The sequence below is a fragment of the Balearica regulorum genome, chromosome 6 (assembly GCF_011004875.1).
Source record: "Balearica regulorum gibbericeps isolate bBalReg1 chromosome 6, bBalReg1.pri, whole genome shotgun sequence".
NCBI classification, from domain to species: Eukaryota; Metazoa; Chordata; class Aves; order Gruiformes; family Gruidae; genus Balearica; species Balearica regulorum.
The window spans coordinates 22,982,251-23,004,877 of NC_046189.1; the positions used below are offsets into that span (position 1 = coordinate 22,982,251).

General features: G+C 37.3%; 1 protein-coding gene across 8 annotated transcripts in view; it reads left to right on the forward strand.

Annotated features, from left to right (window-relative positions):
- Positions 1-22,627, forward strand: part of COBLL1 (cordon-bleu WH2 repeat protein like 1) — an 86,759-nt gene that overhangs the window by 13,450 nt on the left and 50,682 nt on the right. The window lies entirely within an intron of this gene.

The window sequence follows — 22,627 nt, forward strand, 5'->3', positions numbered from 1 at the left end:
GGCTTCAGATCTCAGGAATTTGTGTGTGTGTGTTTTAAGGGCTTTATGAGATCTTACAGCTTAGATCATTTGAGCAGTATTTCTGTCCCTTCCTCTGAAAGCCATAAAATAAGAAAATTCTTTTTCTCTGTATTTTCTTGGGTGTTTTTACATGACATCCTAGGTGGGAAAGGTGTGTTACTTTTTTAGTTAATATTTATAAAGTTAAGTAAATGTTTCAAAGCACTTCGTGTATACATCTGTATACTCTGTAGATCAGGTAGGTACCATATGAGAATTTTCAGAAGGAAAGAATCGGGAAGACAAAATACTGCTAAATTGGAGGGTGCTGCTTCTCATAGTGAGAAGGCACTGGGTTATAGGAACTCTGATAAATAAATAAATAAATAGTAGACAAACTGGCCAGCTGTACTCTTAAGATGAAAACAGGATGTTGGTTGTATTGCTGGAGGACTAGTGTATAAATCAAAGGATATGCTATTATTGCTGTGTAAGGAAGCTGTACTCCCTTAGAGTAGTTCTGTATATAAAAGAATGGTAATTGCCATGCTTATCAAGGACTGGCAGTTCTCCTTTTCCAATTGTGACCTGGTGAATCCACCTCTAGTTCATGACTTAAAACGTTGCCAGTTATTTTAATCCCCTATTCAATAGGACAAACAGACTGTGGTTATTTTTATCTCTTTATGGTTCCTTAGATTATACAAATAGAAAACCCCTTTCCTATATTCAAGCCAAAGGTGGTTTAGTGAGGGGGATGTGGATTGTTTCCCTAGTGCCGGTTAAACGCCAGTTCAGGTTGTGTCCACTTAGTCATGTCATCTGGAAATGGCCAGGTGGCTTTCTGCCCTTGCTGATGTCTGACCTTTCCTTCTCCTAACTGGTTTGTTGGGGTTTTTAAGAGTTCACTTATAGCCCCTTTAAATTGTTGTTTGATAGGCTAAACTGGTTTTTGTTTTTTCTCATAAGGTCCTTTAAAGCACTTCTCTGTCTCTGTTTCACTCAGTGTACTGTTCTATTGTTCCTCTGTGCTGACTAGAATGGTGTTGCCTTTAATTTTGTTTTTAAAATTAATTTAATATTTTTAATGGTTCTAAGCATTATATCCAAGAACGCTTTTGCTCTTTAGGAAGGAACTATATCAAATTACTTTTCTGCTTTTGGTTTCCACCAGTTTATTTTTCTCTTCAAAGAGATCATAGAATTGTTTGGGTTGGAAGGGACCTTTGAAAATCACCTAGTCCAACCCAGTAGATCTGTAGTACGCTGTAGCATAGCCTCGATGGTTATTTAAGAAATATAATTAAATTTCTCTTAGGCAGAAGTAGCTGAATGTGGAACAACAGTAAGTATATGGATAAAGGTTAAATTGATGCTCCTGTAATACTACATGTGTTTTTATAGAAAAGTTTTGGGGATAAGTCCTCAAAACCAGAGCCATTTTGGTAGAGTGATTTTTAGCATAGCAGTTTGCGCTGGTTAATAGAGAGTTGTCAGCCTCTTAGTTTTGGTACACAAGTGCAGAGTTAGCCTCCGTGCAGTAAGACTCTTGACCATGAACCAGATTTGAAACCAGTTCATTCTGCTGGTGCCTGCACAGTAGAGGAACAAAGAGTCTGATAAGAAAGTGAGCAGGCGGCAATGGCGAGTCAGTTATGCAGAACTGCAAGGGAAAGCAGATATGCTTCACTCTCGAAAGAATCTTCACTCTTGAAGGCTTTACAGCATAAACTTAATATTGTTTTAATATTGATTTTAATTTATACTGAATTATAAATTAGTCTTTCAAATTTATAGTTTTCATGAAGTTTAATATTCAGAATAACTTTTCCATTATTTACCATAGCTTATCTACATTTTCCTGAAGTTCAGTGAGAGAAGGATGTTGCGGGAGCTGTTTAGGTTTATGTAACAAGTCTTTGTAATACCTAAGGAAAAATATGTCAGTAATACAGTGTTCCAAAAGACATTTCAGTCTTCTTGTTCAGATGGTAGCACATTTGAAATACAACTTCTTTAAAGGGCTAAATAGTGCTGTTATTTTGGAACATTACTCATTACTCTTACAAATTTTTGCAGTTGAGAGAACTGGTTGTATTAGGCTAAACAAGCTACGCTCCTGGAGTTTGAGCTGTTTTCTAAATCACGCTTCAGTTGTCACATTATTTGTGTACACTAGAAAACTATTCAGTCAAAAGTACTGAGGTGAGATGCTCTCAGGGAATATCTATTGGACCACTTTCTGTTATTTTTTAACATAAATGCTGAAAAACTAACTTTAAAACTGGAATGTAACTGTATGCCAATATCAATTAGCAGATGCGTTTCTAAAGAAATAGGGCCTCACTAATCTGCTTTCTGCTTTTTCACAGGGGTAGAATAGGAGGAGGAAGTCTCAAAATCTTGAATTTGTTTCATGTCTGTACTAAACAGTTGTAGGAATTAATCGAGAGTGAAGTCTTTTTGTTGAAACGCAATGAGTTCTGTAGTACAGATAGAGTTATGTTGGATGAACTTGGGAGGACATCATATTACATGTAGAGATACATATACTTCCTATGGATGGAGGACATTTTCTGGGGCCAGAAACTAATTTATCTGAAAACATATTTGTCAGGTATCAGATGTCTTAGTGTCTGTAGCAGCGGTTCATCCAATAAGGGTAGGTAATGATTTAGGGTAGACCAATGATTCTGGAAAATGCATATAACTTTTAAGTAGTCACGCCCAGTGGTCACTAAAGATAAATTTTAAATTCTAGCCGTTCATAGAAACGCATGGTGTTCTTTAACAGGCCACAAGCACGGTTATCGGGAGACATGCCATGAAATTACCCTGATGTGACCTTGTAACTGGTGGATTTGAAAAGCATGAAGTATTATTTGAACTGGTCCAGTACTCTGAAGGCCTCTTAGTTATACTGCCAGTGTTATTTTTCTTAAAACTTCTAATGAAGGGGGATGTGTGCTGGAGTTCTTGTCTCAGTTATGCACTCTCACAGACAGTTCTCACTGTGCAGACTGTATTGCACCTTTGAAATGATTGTGATTGCTTGTTTTTCAGATCTTTGAGCAAGTATCATAACTTTTCATATACAAAGCAAATAGCTGTTGCTTTTGATTAGTAACTTAAACCTTGAAAAGAAACCTTTGGCAAGTATGTAAATTCCTCAGCAGGGCACTAGTTTTGAAGAGCTACTTATGTTCCAGTGAAAAATCTTTTGAACAGATTGTTTTAGAACATGTGACTTTTATTTTTTTAAAACTTTTTTTTCCTGCTTCTGTACTACATTATCTGCACTGATTTACTCCTTTCCTCCAGGAAACACATTTGCATTAAAGATCCGGTCTTCTGTTTATTTAGTTCCTACTGCTTATTGCTTCCATGAGATCCTCTTTGGCCTTACAATTAACAGAAAAATAACTGATGTCCTGGGAATTAAATAAAGTAGTAATCAAGTACAAGGAGCTGATAAATTCTGATTAATTCTTTCACTAGTCAAGCTTCTGTTTTGCTATGCAAAGATCCTCAGTAATAAAAAGAAATGAAAAGATAAAAAAAACTCATAAGGAGCATATGTTTCACAGCGGCGTCTCTGGTGCTTCATGGAAGGCTTTAAACTACAACAGTCAGGGATACCATTGGTTCCTATTGTTAAATGTTGGCTTTGTCATCAGAAAAAGTTCAAGTGAATTTGCTGGAAGGAACTCTAACCTGGCCTGAGCCAATTTCTATCTATCTGATCTACTTTGGCTAAGGACTTTTTAAGTAGAATATTTATTTGAATTATAACATGGCATTTCATAGTCCCAGCTGATATACCCCGACTTTTATTTTAAATTGGTCTGCTGGTGTAAGGATTCTTGCTGCAATTAGTGCAATACTGAAACAGTAGTGAGTATAAGAGATCATTCAATTTGCTTTTAAGCTTAATCACATACAGCAACTCCAGTGAAATAACAGTGATAGTTCTGAGACCTGTTTTGTTTGTTTATATTGTATTACATTATTATAATTTTGTTGGAAATAAAGAAGACTGGTGAGGGATCAAACTGGCGTATCAAAGAACTGAAAGGGCTGATTGCAATGTTGTCTGCTTAATGTCACTTTAAATATCTAGATGTGCTAATTTGATCTGATTTGAACGTAACAGTGTCACATTTGAAGGCAGAGGATGCCAAGAAAGGAAGGAGATGATTTACATCCCTTGAGCTTCCATAAGTGGGAGTTTCAGATTGGAAATTGGCTATAAAATATCCAGATTTTTTTCAGAAAGAGCTACATGATAAAACAGGATGGGGCAGCAAGGCCTATAACTGCATCCTTTGGCAACTAAGCTTGTATGTTCCTTTTCCAAAATGTAGGAAAGGATCTGCTCTGTCTTGGCAAACAGCCAGCTTGTTTCAGTTTCTACTCTTGATTTTTACAATGTACTTACATGTTTTAAAAAGCCAAAAAAACTTCAGGCTAATATCGTAAGTCCTACTGTACATCTTGAGACTGGGCTTTCCTGCTACTAACTCAGACTAATCTTAAATTCTAGTTAGAAGACCAGACATAACAATACCAAGCCGTAGTATTGGTGAATATATAGAATTGTGTTTAATTGTGCTGATGAAATTAAGCTATCCATTCATCCATCTGTATTCGTTTGTGACATACAAGCAAGAGGGTGTTTTGCAGGTGATAGGATCTAACTTTAAATACTACTAGAATCACTGTTTCCTTATTTGACTTGTTCTGTTGATTTACATATGCTTAAGCATACTTGTATATGTATACTTACTGACACTGTTTGAGTTCAGGCATTTTCCTTTGTTTTCTAGAGCTTAGTCTTACAAGTTCTGCATATTTTCAGATAACAATGTTGCATGTGTTATCACTGTTGGTAGATGCCAACAGTAGAAATAATCTGCCGAATGTTAAATTAATTCTGATCACACACTTTCCTAAACACAGCTTCTAAAGAAAGCTAAGTGTCTTGAATTCCGAGTACAGAAACGAGTACACTCAATATACACATTCTTCAGGACTCTGTGGTGACAGCTGTCACTGGCCGTGGTGTGTGGAGCTTCACATAAGCTCAGGAAGAGCAGAGTGATTGTCCTTTCTAGTTTCAGTTTGTGTTCTTGTTCACTTCCAGCCCCCTCACATAAGTGTGGAAGTCTGGGACTTCCACTATGAGCAAATGGGGATGATTTTTTTCTTAAAAAAAAAAAAAAAAAAAAGATATGAACAAGAGTGGAAGAGGTAGTTTCACCCCTCCAATGACCAAGGTGAGGACTTGGCAGTGTTATGTTTATGGTTGGACTAAATGATCTTAAGGTTTCTTCTAACCTAAATGATTCTATCTTTTCCTTCACCAGTCACTTAGCTGCATCACTTAGCACCTGTTGAGATAAAGTTGTACAGGCATGTAATTGGGGCTAAAAAAGACCAGTAAAAAGATAGAGAAATGATAGCTCGGCCTAGCCGTAAAAGTTGTCTTGCAATTTTCTCAGAAGCTTATGTCACTGTTATGATTCTTTGCTTTTGACAGCCACCTGGTATCCTTATTAGCCACCTTTGACTCCTGAAAGCTAATGATATAGAGTATTTTTAAAGGCTGCTGGATCATACATAAACTTACAGCCTAAAAAAATGTTTCACGTAGTCTGCAGCATTACTGTCGCAGATGTATCCCCCATTCAACCCTGTTGTTTCACATCAGCAAAAATGCAGAAAATACAATTATGAGTCTAAAAACAACAGTGAGCTTGAGAAACCATGTGACTGCACACACAGACATAGTGCAGTGGTGCAAGGCGTTTTATGAACAACTATTATTTAGCCATGTTAATTTTCTTTTTTGTTTAGAAAACAGACTGAGCCAGGCTGTTGGTGAGTAGTTAGAAGGTGTGGCCTAGGAATTCATGCCGTGATTAACAGTGGGATCCAGTGATGTTGGGTATCCAATGGCTGGTCCTTAGATGTAGAAGATGATGAAAGGTTGGTGGACCTTATGAAGAGGAGCAGGGTGAAGGCATCCAGAATCACGCAGTCTGTTTCCTTTGTCTACCTACTGTAATCCCTGATTTGGCAGGCGAATTCTGGTATCTCCTAGCAGTAAGTCACAGCTTGTTTGGTCCTCTGTACATATCTGAAGTGACAAAGCCATAGCCTATTTTTTTCTGATTCCTATCTGTATGTCTGAGTCAATACTAGACCAACTTTGTCTAACAAATTTAATTTGTGGCTGTCCCAGCACTTTCAACACAAAACCACTTATGTATTGTGGTAGCTGCAGTTACATGATTACATCTGGTTTTCCATGCGCATTCACTCCCCAGTTCTACTGAAATTGTTAAAGAAATCTTCATGTGTGCAGGCTACGTTTTAAAACTGAGTAGAAATCCGGGAGTGGAAATACCTTTTTGATCCACTACATAATCTTGATAGCTATTATTAATCTCTCTTAAGTAGATGATACACTTCCTCTAGAAAAATGCAGAAAGTCAGCATAGGTTTTAGTGATATGTCAGTAAAAGACAGAGACAAGATTGTCATAGTGTGATGGGGCTTCTGCAGCTTAGTCTGTGGATGCCTGGGAGTGATCTGATGATAATAGTCACCTGTTTAAACTGTTCAGTTTTTAATTTGGCAGAATTTGTACTTGTTAGATACTCTTGTGCTGTTCACTGAAATAGGAGCTTTGCATATGTTTTTAGTTTATGCTGTCAAGCATACCGTACTGCTAGCAATACAGATATTTTTCTTTTCTGGATTTTTTTTTTTTTTTTGATCTTCCAGTAATTGGTTGTTTGTTTAAAGGAAGACATTTATGATCTAAAAACAAATGACAACCATGCACAGCTGTGTAGCCAAGTGACCCCAAGAAGATGAGTTCCCATGATCTATGTGTATGTGCAAGTGATGGGGACCAGAACTTGTCCTTTGTCCAATAGTTCCGTTGTGCATGGCCTCAAGGGAGCGTGTGGCCATGCTCCTTGTGCTGTTAGCTTTCCTTGGGAATGTAAGAGTGTGTCTCACAGCGCTGGCTAGGAATAGTTGTGTGGGAGGGCACGTTTTGCTTTTTAAAATTTTTCTTATATCTAAATTCCTGTGGGTTGCATAGAAATTTGGGCTACGTATTGATTGCACTTTTGAGGAAGAGTGGAAAAGGTGTGATGCTGCACTTATTAAGAATTGAACATGAATGTTTTGCGTTGCAGTGACAAAAGCTATGCAGCCGTTTAATTTCTGTTCTTTACATTCTTGGACAAATACTTCTGTTCTTGGATATTTGAAAAACAAAGGGAACTTCTTAGCTGCATAAATAAATAGATATGAAGTTCTCAGTTACCTGAGGTGTGAAAACACGGATATTTATTTATTTATTTTTGTTCTGCAGTGGGTGAGACAGGACTAGGATTGGCAGAATACTTTCTTTGGTATTTGATTTTTATAAGTTAAAATTTTAGTATTTGATTTTATTTTTTTTCTTGGAGTGTGTGTGTAACCTCATCTAGAATTGAAAAGTTCTGTAATGCCATATCACAGGGCAAGTGCTGTTCAAGTTACTAATGACTAACTATGGAAGCTTAATGCATTGGTTAGTTTTGAAAATATGATTAGCAATTTGATTTTTAGCAATACGATTAGCAAAATTTGCAATTTAATTGCATAAGGTTCCTGGTGCCATCCTGAGGCGTTATTCCAAACCTGTGCAAAATATGTACAAGTTAACTCTGAACACTTCTCTGCCTTAAGGAAGGAAATTAAAAAGCAGAAGAAAACAACTCCAATAGAAGACATGCTAGTTACTTCCTCCATATATCTCATTATACACAGCTTTCTCAGAGGCCATACTTTTAAGAGCGTGGCCTTGATGAGCCAAGTGCCTGCTTCCCAAAGCTGTACAGTTCTATTAGCTTTCTGTTGATAATGGTACAGGTGGCAATAGGAGTGGACAGAAAAGCTATTTTGAAGCACTATTAGATTGTATCTAGCATGTCTATTTTTAACTTAAATAGTTGATTATATTTCGAATTAATGGAGCTCACTTTCATTAGTTACATCAGCACATGACCTTGGTGTGTTATATGTAAACAGTATTATAGTTTACGTAATTGATGAATTGGCAAGTTATTGTATGAAGTGTTGTAAGTATAGTTACTCAGTGTCTACAGGCAAACACTTCAGCAGAAGCGCTTTTTCTCCAAACCTGAGCAGAGGAAATAATAATAGCTAAATATTTACAGTAATAAGTACTTTCCTTTGTGTGTTGTTATTGGTTGGTGGGGTGTTTGGGAGATTTTTTGGGGGGTCTTAAATATTTTTCTATTAAATATGTGATTTTTAAGAAATACTGACTCCAGGCACTGAGTTTTTGGTACCAAAATAAATTTATTTTACTAGGTCACTAACTTGGTAATTTAGTATTTGTCAGGCACGTGTTCTGAAATAGTTTATTAGAATGTAGAGTGGTTTAGTATAAGAGTCAGCAAAATAGAGAAATAATACGCGCAAATAAAATTTGTATAGCTTTGGAAATCAATACTGTTTCATAATCATCTGCCTTATCCAGTGTTAAAGTCACGGCTACATTGGTGTATTTCTTTGCCCATATATTACGCTGTTATGCTATCTAGTAGCAAACTAATCTCCATATGCAAACAGTTTAAGAAATACAGGGAGCAATCCTGAAGCAGAAGGAATGGGTTATAGTTACTTGGCACTTGAAACAATTAGCAATCCACTCTTGAACTTCTGTCTAGGGAATAAAATTTTCCATATTTAGAATTCTTCCCCTCTGGGGTAAGAAAACTGACAGCAGATGAATTGGTGTTCTAGTTTATAACATGATGCAACTGAACTAAAATACAACTTTTTGCTTATTTTCATTTATTACTAGAAACATTGATAAGGAAGACTGTTGCTGATCATACTTTCAAACTGAAAACTTAAAATGATCTAGGACTTGAGGTGACTAAAATGGTCATGTATAGTCATATATTATCTGTTATTTTAGAATGTACTGAAATACCAGGTTTATACCTTGAAGGAACCTTTTGTTTTATAGAGTAGAAAGGAGCTGTTGCAATCCTGGATGACCTCCAAATGTCCTTTGAAAATCAGTTGCTTCACTAAATGAACAGGAATAGCTTTTCTTGCAAATGTTTTGGCCTTTAACTCAAATGCCAGGGATTTGAAATTTAGGGGAGAAGAAGCCAACAAAGCAGATGAAATAGACTCCTAAGTCTAGCTTTGAAATATTGCTGTACTGTCTTCTCTTTTGGATGAAATGATGTATGATTCTTTTATACATGAGAAAGAAAATGTCTTAAAAGGATGTGATAGTGTTGAATGTAGTATGAAGACTTTTTCACAGACTTTCATTCACTTTCTCAGAAGTTAATACTGTCCTTCCTTTCAGAGGAAGAGAGAACTCTTTAGAGATTTCATTTACTTAACATTGATAAAAAGTCATGGTACGAAGAAAATTCTCTAGCTTTTGCATGAAAATGCACATGCTTTATGAAGATGTCGTCTTCAATACTCTTAAATAGAATTTAATGAATTTATAAAATAACCTGGTATCTCTGCAGTAGAGTACCTCTTTTAAGATATGATTAATATTCTAGCGGTATTTGTTGCTGGACAATGCAATGCTTGAAGGAAAACTAATGAACCAGTCTCCTGTGTTACGCAGATGGGATTGGATATGCTCTGATTTGCCTGGAAAAGAGTAAGGCGGCAAGTAGTTTCAAAATACAGCCTACCTGCAGTGCCACCCTGTGGCTTTTTTTTTTTTTTTTTTCTCCACGGCTTCTCTTAAACTAACCAGTTTCTGTTCCCTCATCCCCAGAGGGAAGATTACTTGTGGACTTCTAAAATGTCTGTATTCCTGGCTGCAGGCCTGGTCTAACCAGGACAGTACAGCACTTTTCTTTGCCTGACTTCTGTGAGGCAGCATTAGTTGTCCCTGCTGAAACCTGCTTAGAGGGAGAACCAGAAAGAGGATTTCTGAGCAATACCAGTTCCTTCACCTACCACATCAAATCATTAAGCAATGGCTGGTTTGGTCATTGAAAAGGAAAGATCCCATTGGAGTTGGAGAGAAAAAAAATGTGTCAGTTCACAGCAGGAACTTGAAGGAGCATGTTAATTGGTCTCATCTGTTCCAGCAATGCTACGTATGCATATAGTTTATTTCCAGGTAGTCAGTTTTCTAGGAAGATGGTTTCGTTTTAAAAACAGATTGTTTAGGTAGACACAGCATTTCTTATGGAGATGGCTGATATTAGTTTGCGTTCAAGACGTGCATTTTTGTTGACTTTAATTGAAGGATGTTAGACTTTGTTCTTAAAAGCAGCATTATGCTTTGAGGGCTATGTTGTGCTTTAGCCTTGTACCATTGTAAAGAGTCGCTCAAATCTTGGTGGGGTTAAGTACCTGCAGGTTTAAGACTGTGGGTTTCATGTAGAGGAAGTAATAGAGTGGTGAGGATATTTCACCGCCAGCAAGCATATAGGAAGAAACTTTTCAGCGCTTCCCCTGCCTCGGAGAGCAGAACCTCACAGACAGTTTAGTCTTACTAACATCTCTGGATGAAGGCAGATTTTCACCTACCTGTATGTTCTTCCTGCCATTCTGGCAAGAACAGAACAGACTCTTTTGCCCCTTCCGCCTAGGTGGCGGCACTAACAGCATCGTTCAGTGCAGGAGCTTCAGCAGCAGTTCCCTGGGCTTACCACCACAGCCCACCACCTGTTCCCAGTATACCACAACCTCACCTGCCCTCCGCCAGTCCAAGGAGAGTGTTTTGCTACACTTTTGAGTGTGTAAAATTGGTGCTTTTAATTTTGTAACTGTTTTGATTGTAGTACTTTGAATGTGCTTTCAGTATTTTCTTGCTACAGAAGTAATTATTTTAATGAAATGAATTTTCCATGCTTACGTTGCTCTGCTGTTGGCCTGAGCGCGCTGCCTCGGTTTCCTTGCTTTCACGGAGCACTTGCTGCCTGCCCCACAGCTACTCGCGCTGTGCGGAGGCAGGACGAGTGACTAAGGGGACAAATCGAGTCTGGGCTAGTAAAGCCTTGGCACGTGTTATTCAGACACCTCTGGGGTTTGGCATCTTCATTGAGGGCTTTGTATTTTTCTGTAACAGAAAAATAAAATGTGAGAGCATGGTAAGTATTAAGCTGTATATTTAATGTGTATAGGCTTTCTCTGATAAGCAGGTGCTTACATTTACTTTTGTGTCCTAATTATAGAAATTATGCTTGGCCTTTTCTGGAAAGCAAATGTTTCTTTTTCTGAATCCACATATACTGCTTGTAAACTGTAAGTAGAAGTGTGTGAATGTGGGGTCTGAGTTCTTGCAGAATCCTAAAGCCAGCAGTAGAAATATCTGATACTACAGTCCATACCTGTAGGTTGTATTATTTTCTTATGTGGAGTTGGAAAGTCTTAAATAGTGAGAATGACAAATGCAGAGTTTTCTTCTTCCAGTGTTGGCAGAAGGATTTCCATTCTTTGACGAGAAGTGTGGCATTTTTTAAAATTGTGTTTAATATAAATACAGTGTATATCTAAGCAAAATGATGAACTAAAGGCTTGAAAAGAAACAGTTAAAAGATTGTACTTTATTTTCATAAAACTGTTTTGAGTAGTTTAATACTTGCAGTTAAATACATCATTTTGGAAGCCTAGATTTCCAGGTAGTAAGAGCCAAAGGTAGAAGTGGATGTGAAGGAAAGCAACAAAGTTTTTGATTAGTTGTCTTTATTTTAGGAAACTTGTTTGCTCTTCCTACCACACATCAGGCTTCTGCACTATGGGGGATGTGTAAATTAGAGTCTGTGATTTAAGGCAGTTACTGCGGAATCTCTTCAGGCTGCTACAAATTGCAATGTAAAGAACTTCGTTGTACTGTACATCTAGTTTTTTAAGTGGATGATTTTCAAGTGACTCAAATGTAAGCATGGAAAATTCTGATTACTCTTTCTTAAAACAGAATATTGAAATGTACACCTGCATGTACGTTCCTGTGTATCACAGGTCCTGGCTTGGGTCCTTCCCTTTTAGCTGTTAAAATTTCTCACTTCATACCCGAGATCACAAAAAGGCTGCAGTTTTATTTTAAGAAAATAAATTTTAAAAACTTGTATAGCATGTGATTCAAGTTGTGGTAAGACTTCAGCACTGTGACTAAAAGCCTGTTAGTGCCTGTAATGGCACTTTATTTCATTGGGAAAGAAAATCTGTGCTTGCTTCTGTGAAAGTGAAATTTGTGACTGAGCCGTATGACCTTCCATATCTTTTAACTAGGTACTTTTGTTTATATCTTTCTTTAAAATAAAATTTAAAACATTGTCACATAAGCTCATTTATAAAACTTTCTATCTTTAGGAACCTTGATGAAAACATGCTTTTTTGGTTTCTACAAACAGTCCACAAGGGGAGGGGAAAACAAAAGAAAAACCCAAACAAAAACCTCATGTTAATACATGCTGGTCCTTCAGTTCTGGGAGATGCTGTGGCTAACTTGGACTGTTTGATGTTTGGTAGGAAAAAAAAATGCTGGAAATAGCCACCTACCATAACTGTTTGCTTTTCTGTTGAAGGCTTGCAAAGTTTACAGGGCTGAAGGATTACAGGACTGTAGTGTTTGCCTATGTTTAGTAGATGATATCAGGTAAGCAGACCAAACATTCTATGAGGCTTCTCACTACATAAGTAAATATTTTCCTTTTTCTTCTCCTTTGTCTTTCTTTTTTTTTTTTTTTTGTCTAGCAGAACTCAGCTTCATTAAACTATGCTGTTGGCATTTCTTCTTTCCTCCTGCTTTCATTCATTTTGTTCTTTGCAAGTTTTTTCATTTTCTAGGATATCAATATTTGTACTCCATACAAATACAAGTGTTCAAATAGTTGTATCACCTCTCTTTAGATTTTTTTTCTGAGTAGGTAGAAAATCAAGCTGACAGTCCTACTCTGTGAAACTTGGGATGTTTTAACGTACAAATTTTTGTTAAGCATCTGTTTTGTACTATTGCACAGAGGAGACAGGCTGCACAAGTGGTATTGCACTGTGTGATGAGCTGTACACCCATGCAATATAGGGTGTTGTACCCAGTTTCTAGACTATCTGGTTTATCTAGTAGCAATTTCAAAGAGCCTATGAGCTACTGTTGGGGTAGTGCAAGGAGGGGTTCTACATTCAAGTGGGTGTTCCAGCAAAATATTAGAACGGTGGAAGATGAAGCATGAGCTCTGTCAACTTTTGTCAGTGTAAAATAATTCCCCCACCCCCCACATAATAGCTCATGGGAGGAGCATTTTTCTAGGATTATACTGTAGATTTTCTAAAAATAAAATAAAAAGATAAATTCCCCAGTATTGTAACGTGTGTAATAGAGATCTAGTATGACTGGAGCACTTGCACTTCTTCTGAATATTACTGTAGAATTATGGTTTGAAGCACACAAAACCAAACTTGAGCCTTTTAAATTTTAAATCATAATGGCACCAATAGCACTTTCAGGGTGCTAACCTTTATGTTTGATCTTGGAGATATTTTAAACTGTTTCGTTAATGGTACCGTATTGTCTCTGCTATATCTAGAATGAAGTCTGTATTTCGGAAAGCATGTTTTCTTCTCTTTTTTTCAACTTTGTTGATTTGAGCTTTCATCTTTTGAATGCTACAGAGAATCCCCAAGCATGACTGCCCCTTCCAGAAGCTGGTATGGTACACTCCCAGTTTAGTTGTCCGTGATACTGATTCCAAAGATACATGTTTATCTGAATTAAGGAGCTTGTGTGTGTGCATATTAAGTAAGAAGGAACACTGTTTTTGTTCCTCATTCCTGTCGTGTGGGTAGCAGGGAACCTGAGGCATGTTCCTTCTCATGTGCCGTCTTTGCAACCATGAGCTTTTGCTCCCCAGACGACTTCTTACCCCTTTGGAATGAAGGTCCTCCTGTAAATCGGTTTCAACTCCTGTAAAACAAACTCTGATCTGAATTATTTGATGTCAGTGTTAAAAGGAGAGGGCTTTTCATTACAAATTTTACTACTGATCCCACTGCAATTAACTGTTTAGTTTTTGCAATGTCTCATGTTTACTTCAGTTTGAGGAAGCACCTGAAACTTGCATGGCAAAGTTTATAACTGTAGTATAATGTTTGCTTTTGTTTTTTCTATTTTGTTTTCTTCTTTTTTTTTCTTTCTAATTTATCGTCTGATAAGGACAGGTACTCAAAAGATTAAGACACCACCACCAGATACGCAGTTCTGAAGAATTGAGTGAGTGCTGGATGAAGCAAACACAAGGTGTCCTTGCTTCACAAACTGTTTATCATTGAAACATTGCAATTATTTTTAATTTTTTCGTCTGGGGAGGAGAAGAGTGAGTGTTACTAAACTTGACCAGAGGTACAGGTTTTTAAAAACAGCATTATACTACGTGTAAACATTCAGAAAAAGAAACTTACTCAACTTTTTATTAAAGCTACATCTAAATTCCTTACAGCAACAGTGCCATAAAAAGATCTGTTGAAGTACAGGCTATTCTGTCAAGGAATGGATATGATTGTGAAAACTTGTATGTGAAACTGGATCTGTAAGATTCTGAATTAAACTGTGGGATTTTCTAGAAGGAAATCACTGTGGGAGCTTTATTTGGTCTGTCATTTTTTGATTAACTTTCTAGGCCTCTGAGAGTGATTTAAGGAAGCACAATAACTGTGTTTGGAGCTGTAATTCTCAGATCTCTAAAAACACTGCGGGTTTTTTTCAGTTGTTTGGTTTTGGGTACACGTGATTGTCGAATCCCATAGTGACATTTAGCGTTCCGGAAAGTCTTTGTTGTGTGTGGCTCCCGCTTCCGCTGGTTGAGGAAGATAATACTGTTTCAGTTTTCCTTAATGTTGTCTAAATAAATTGTGAAGAAATGGGAGTGCTCCAGAATCTTGCAGAATAGTCATAATAATAGTGTATTTGTTAAATAATAATGTTTGTTAGAAAATCCAAGTTCTCTTTCCCTGTGGTTCTCTGTCATAAAGTGAGTTTGACAGTTTAAAAGATATTTTTAGCATTACAACTTTTAAATAGTTGCATACTGTCTCTTTAACTATGTAACTTCAGTCCCAAGTCAGGTTTTCCACATGATGTTCCTTCACGATGGCTTGGCAATAGCTATCCTCTTTCGAACCTCTAGCACTTCAAAAAGCGGTACGGCTGTTGCCGTTGGTCTTTGCCTGGTTACTTGGTATGGTACTGCTGGTACAGGTGTGCTGCATTCGCTCAGTGTAGATTTTTGTGATGGCAGTTAGTTACACAAAAAAAAAAAAAGAAAAAGAAAAAAACCCCAACATCAGCATTCGGTGACATTTTGGGAGCTGGTTCTGCCAAGCTACCAGTTTTCTTGTGCCATGGCAGCAAGCGCAGGTATCGGTTATCTGGGGATACGCCTGTACCACCCAGTGAAGGCATGGCTGGGGTGTGGGTATGGCCAGGCACTGCACCTTTAATCTTGTAGCGTAAGAAACACAGTAATGAAGGCGGAGTGTCATCACTTAGTAACTACTGTGTGGACTTTTAGCTGTGAATACCACATCCTTCACTGCTATTTTAATCACATTGTTTAACTTACAGCTAGTGTTCTGCCTGTTCGTGTTGCAGCAGCAGCTTCATTTATGGAAATAATGTGTATACAAGTGGTTATTTTTTTTCTCTTTCTAGATCCCAGATTTCATGATATCTTAGTGTGCTGCTAAGCATATGTTGTATTTCAAGCTTTTGTGGAGAATTATAAACTGGGATTAAGAAAAAAGGATATTTAAAAAAAAAAAAAAAAGAATTATTTAAGCATTAACCAATGATCTTATGATAACATTGTAGCAACAGACCAAGAGTTGTTGATCCTAGCTTTTCTGTAGAGTGTTTGATGTAATGTGTATTTGAAGAATTCTGTAAGTGTAAACTGGTATCTCTAAAATAAAAACAAGCTGAAACTTCCCAGAGGCAGCTGAATTAGGCCTGTTCATGCCTTTCCTGCCTACACACTCTGCGAAATAAAGTGATACAGTTATTTCACAAACAGAGGGAGGGTTATAAAGGTAGCTTTACTGCGACATTAAATCTGTCTTGAGAGCTTTCCCAGAAATATGAATATAGTAATTATATGATTAAACAATAAGGAAACTTCTTGGGTTGTGCACTTCCTCAGGCTATTAACCTAACCACTAATTAACCAACAGGAAATTCCAGACCTGAAAGTTTCATTATTGCTATACTAAACTGTGAAAATATAAGTGTGTTAATGAGGATTTCATATATAGCCATCTGTAGCTTGTTTTTAAATTGTGTCAAAGCAGGAGAAACATAATACACCATCTGTTACCTAGCCATATCAAGTCGACATGAAAAATATTAGGGGGGGGAAAAAATCCCCCAATTGTCTCATTTCTTATATTTTTAGTTGTGGCAACCACTAGTGCCATGGCAGTGCCACCACTGTAGTAATGTGCCACCCCTTAAATAATGTATTTTGTTTAGTTTACAGTTTCTATATTGTAACTTCAATATTCAGGGAGGAAGAGATGCTGACTTTCCAAAATAGTAATTTCTGGACAATTAATGACCCCTCAATTTCAGTGTCACATTCTCTCAAATATGTCTGAATCACCAAAACTCAGAAGCTGAGGATTGTCTTGCAATTTACGGTTCTTTTTGGTTTTAAGTAACTAAAAACTCCTGGATAACATCTATTAGTATTCTTTTTCTCTGAATAGTGAGCATGAATTGAAGCCTTTTGCTCTCATCAGATGCTGGGGGTTTTACTGCTCCTTTTACCTTAACCCTTGTGTTCCTCTATAGAGCTTAATCCATACAAAGTTTCCTAAGTCCCTTGATTTATGGTTCTCTTTGACCTTAAAAAGGAGGGAAGTTGTAATGTATTTCCACACACTTACCACAAAATATTATGGATTCTTGATTGTCAGGTGTTTGTAGGCATAATGCGGGTAGAGCCTTAGGTGGGAAGGTGGTGGTCCCATGGAAAAAGTGACAAAAATTGCTCCAGAGAAGAGAATTGGCACAGAAGAAAACACTAAGGCAACTGTGGCATAGTGAGGCGGATCCTTAGCAGCTGGGGTGAAATGTGACTTAGTAAGGTCATAAAACGTGCTAATGTTTGCATATTACCTTTTATGCTGAGTAGAGAGAGGAGTGAGCTATGAAGTGACAATAAGGATAAAAGGTTGTAATTGAGATAGAGAGGTGGCAGGGTCACTCAGCAGTTTAAGGGAAGTCATGCTGTGGACGGGCAGCCCAAAATATGGGCTTGTCCTTTTGTCCCCAAAAGTTTTCTGAGTAGGCACTCTCTTTTTGTCCTGACTTTGCGCAGCAACTAGGACAGCTTTGGTCAGGGCTCTTAAGTACTACCTTAGTATTCAAGACAAACTATAAATTTGGTGGCTGGACTTAGGAACAAAATCTATTTCTCTGCAGACTGTGATGCAACAAACACAGTTAGAATAAAATGAGGAACTCTTCGATATAGCAGTATACATAAAGTGTAAATGTTTTAATGCTGTACAAATATAAAAAGAATCTAAGTGCTGTGCTGATAAAACAGATTAGGAAAAGCCAGCTGGCCCGATCCTTCTGGGCTTTCAAAAGGCTTCTGCTAGTCTCTAACCTAAAGCTGTTTAGGAAAACTAAACATGGCATAAGATAGCAGACCTTGCATGGCTAAATAATTCATCCCAAAATAAGAACAGAGGTGTGGGAAGTGGCCTACTATGAAGGTGAAGGGAGGCCACCTTGGAGTTCCACAGGGATCTGTGCTGGAACTCCTGGTTCAACATGTTAATAATTTAGAAAAGCAGCTGAATAGTGAGGTGGCAGTTTGGTCACAGTAAGTAATGAAGTATAAGGGTAATGAAGAGGAGATGTGACTCTGAAGACTTGCAGAAGGATTTTACAAAAATAACTGGTTTATAAAATGAGATTAAATTCTCTTTGGATAAATTTAATACAAATTAGTTTGCCATCTGTACTAGTAAAGGAATAGAGAAGAAAAGAGAAAACATGATTATGCCACTGTATAAATCTATAATGACAATACAGTGCACAGTTCTGGTCTCTGTCATCTCCTAAAGGATATAGTAGAACTGGAGAAGGTTCAGAGAGGATTGACAGGGATGGTGAAAGGTGTGATAATGGCTTTCATATAATGACGTGGTCTCTCAGCTCTCGTGCTCTTACGTTTACCATTTGTACATGTACCAATTTGTTGTGTTCTAACTGTTCCAAGTAAGTGAAAAGAGAACATGCAACAGAATTGTCTAATGATGCTGCATAAAATCCTTAAACCAAATGTTAAATAATGGAAAAATAATTAAGTTCCCCTTAATGTTGAGTGATTATACAATCTATAAGCAAATTTCCTTGTTGATGTGTGACTTGCATAAGAAAAACAAGTTCTTGGTCTGCTTCCAAGCCATTTGGAAGCCTCGTGTCTATGCTTTCTTCTCCAGTTCTTTTTGATAGAACAAAACTATTTACCTTTCCCTGGAGACTTGACTGTGTTGATTCATCACAGATGAGATGTCATCTCAGTAGGTACAAAGCAACTGAAGAAATAGAGTATTTAATAAAGCAGGAATTTAATCTGGAAGAATGCCTATTTTTAGCCTAGTAATCCAGGTTTCCTGGTATTCTTGCTGCTTTCAGACTTTAGTTTCTCATGGATGTTATTTTAAAAAAATAATCATTACTATTTCAGGGTTAGATGAAATATCAGATAGTTTTAAGAAACAGTCTTTTGTTCATAACAATAGAGACAATAGGTTCAAAGAGCTCCCAACTTCACAGATATGTCCCTATTGGGGATTTTAAAAGAACAGATAATAATTCTGATATGCAGATAATTGATACACAACAGTTGAGTTCTGACAGGCTGTTGGGCTTTTGGAGTTTTTTCTTTGTTTTTCCACCAATGCAGACATACTCAATGGTCTGGGTAATCACAGACAAGTGAATCTGAAGGTATTAAAGATCTAAAAATGAATATTGGGAAGCTTTTGTTTTAGTGCCCTCACTAGTACATGCAAGTCTTCATATCCTTTTGGTCTTGGAAACAATTCTATGGATTAAAGAGCATGAAACATCTGTACTAAAAATGTGGACAGGGACCTCCTTAGAAAGTGTTTTGTGTTTAGCACTATAGTGTCATTGTATTTAGCAAAATTAGCTTGTTTACTTCTTTTAAAGCATACATACAAGAAATAAAATAAATTCCATGTTTATGATCCATTCACATGCATTCCCTTTTGCTGCTGATACTAGTCAGTTCATGCTTCCTTTTTAGGGAATGTTTGCTAATACAGCAATGCCAGGGTGAGTAATTTAAGTAGATGCTTTATGGAAAAATGAGAAGCATTTTTAAATTCTAATCCTAAAGAAATTCTAACAAAATATTTTAATTCCATTCCCTTAGATGTTTTTTTTCCCCCCCCTAATGCCCTGTCTAACCTCTCCTCCCACCCCATCTTTTAAAATTCTCAACATTTTACCTTTCACATGTGTTCTAGGAAAAAATACTAGTAGCCTATGCTGAGTGATAGTGGTAGGGAAAAAAGTAAAAGTAACCTCTGTGAGACGCGGGGGGAAATAGCCAGGTACGTACTTGTAGAAATGGAAACCTTCCCTTTCAGGTTGTCTGAAATGTTGGGCACTTGCTTATCATGGTTGATAATATTAAATTCCATTGGTGACTACCTGAATGAAAACCACATGATTTAACAGTGATAAATTTACTGCTTAATATGTGAAAACCATAAGAAGGGAATTGCTAAGCAGATAAACAGTATGTACAATTTAGTACCGCTAGATACCCGTAGGACTAAAAAAACCGGATATATTGTTACTGTGAATATTAACTGAATATTTCTAGCTACAGCCCTTAGACCCGGACAGTAATTAATGCCTCCAAGTGGAATTCCCAGATGTTTTGTCCTCTGTAGGACATTGTCTACTAGCCATAGGGAATGTGTTAGTATTTTAGACAACATTGATACCCTGTCTGCACTGAAACTTTTACTACTGGTCATCTAGTCCTGCAAGTCTGGCTGTGTCTGCATGATCGCTGTCCCCAGCTTTTCAAGCAATTGAAATTGCTTCAAGGATTTCTATTCTTTGTATTGTTAACTCTTGAAGTTTGGTTGCAGAGTGCAGTTGATTTGGAACACAACTTGATTGATCTGATTGTTTTGTTCAATCGTATACGTTAAGTAAAACTGACTTAGAGTTCTGTTTTGTCTGACACAATGGGGGATGGATGCTGGTGACAGGACTTCTCAGGTACGAGAGGCTAGATAAGGAATCATCAGTAATGTTGTTCACTTAGCACACATCACTCACGCAGATATTATCCTCTCACTGAAGTGGTACACAAGCCACTTCAAAACACTACGTGGCCTGATACAGGTCTAGAACCAACGTTTGCCAATGATAGGAACCTCCAGGATGTTGCTGTTGATGATAGCGCTTGACCAAAAGTTTGACGACTGCATTCCTTCCTGCTCCCTGGGCAGACTTCATTGTAAGCAGTCCTCACATGGCTGCATGTGTTAGGTTTGACTTTGGAAGAGGTAACTGAATTGACAGTTGCTTTTAAGCAGCTTCTGTTTTTAATTGCCAGTGACTTAGAATCATAGAATGGTTAGGGTTGGAAGGGACCTCAAAGATCATCTAGTTCCAACCCCCCTGCTGTGGGCAGGGAGACAAACACTTCAAACACTGCAAAGTAAGTTGGGTTTTGTTTTCCAGATAACATAAATATTGTCCTTTTGTTTGTGAAATTGCTTCATCAAGATGTTAAGCTTCAATAATTTTGTAGGTAATGCTGATGATCAAATTAACTGGGTGTAAATGGGTATTTGCCTCTGCTGCCTAAGTATTTCACTACAATTTGCTCACCTGAACCGGTTAGTTGGGTATCTTACAGAGAAATAGGGAAAGCTGAAAAGCATGGAGGGAAGGAAGAGTCCTTATTTTAAAACTTCCCATTAAATTTGTCTTGCAAAAATAAAAGGGGCGTGGAAAACAGGATTGGGTTCTTTTTATGGTAAAAAGCCGCAGAAGACATAACAAAGCTACTTAATACTCTCTTTTGAATTGGCTGAAGTAGATATGTCAGGATTAATGGCTATACAAATCTCTAGATGTACTCTGTAGGCTGTTTAGTCAGGTGGTGGGATTATAAATAGGTAGGCTTACTGATGTCACCAGTAGCGGAAGGGAACAACAGTGAGCCTGCCATGCACACACACACTCCGTCTCTCCTACCTACATATGCTATTGAAAGAAAGTCACTTGATTTTGATGGAGAAGAAACACCTGTGTTATCTTGGAGGTAAGCAGAAAAGTAGTGTAATCAATTTGAGCTGTTCTTCCTTCTCCTTGTTTAGATGATCAGCAGAATGGCTTCCGAGTAATACTTGTATTATCTTACTGGGGAGTGTCATACTAACTATAATTTTGTTTGCTATACACAGATAAAACTTTGACCCACAGGACTGTTCTGGTTGGTGTAAATGGCAATTCTGGAAGTGTTTGTTGATGTAAAGTGACACTTATTTTGCAAGACTAAGGATGCAAATGTTGGAATTTGCACAGCATTTCCTTGCTTGTGTCATTGATCTTGTTCTAACACCTGCTGTGAGGAAAAATATTTACCAATAATTATATATCTGCAGCAACATTTAAGTCATTGCTCTTTGGGGGAAGGCAGAATTCAGGCACAGGGCAGTACATTAATTGCCGGAACTCAAACATAGGCCTGTAAGAAGAATTAATTTCTGTTTCCTGTTTTCAGAGAAAGTATGTAATTCTTCTAGTCCAAGGTACAAAAGCTTTTTTTTCCATCCCATTTCTGGCTCAAAGATGAGTGTCTATAAAGACCTGTAAATCTATCCATGGGAATGAACTGCTGAAATTTCAGTGGTGCATTTCTGGGTATAGGAGCTGTTCCATATTTTATTTTAAGTTGATGACTGGGGCCTACAAGCTAAATGAGGTTATTGAGATTACTTTAAATGAGGAATGTTGTTGTTTCATGCAGACTGTAAGGCTTTTTTGACTTTGTCTTTCATCTGATTTTGATTTAAAATTTTGTTTGGAAAAAACCCCACTTATTGTTTGTAATAACTTGTAAAAGTCAATGTGTTTAGTGTTTAATATAGAAGAGTCCTTGCTGTGTATTCTGTGTATTCCTTGAATATTATATATCACTTTCATTTATCATGGAAAACATTAAAACAATTTTGCAGTACCTAAATAGACTAAATACCTAAATAACTGCACAGTGCCAAGATGCATTTTGCTTACAGGAACAGAGAAAGAATTTAAGAAATCTTGTTCAGCTGAACTTCTTGTAAGTCAATAAGCTTCTGGCACTGAACCGTATGTTAATATGTTAAAAACTCAGCAGTAAAAAATACTGTGTGTAAACTTGTGATAGTGAAAGTTGAAAAGGATGAGGGGATGAATGCAGGAGCGGAGTAGCTACAGCAAACTGTTCGTCAGCATAGTTGTATAGGAAAGTTTCTCTGTTCCCCAGAGCTGACTGCT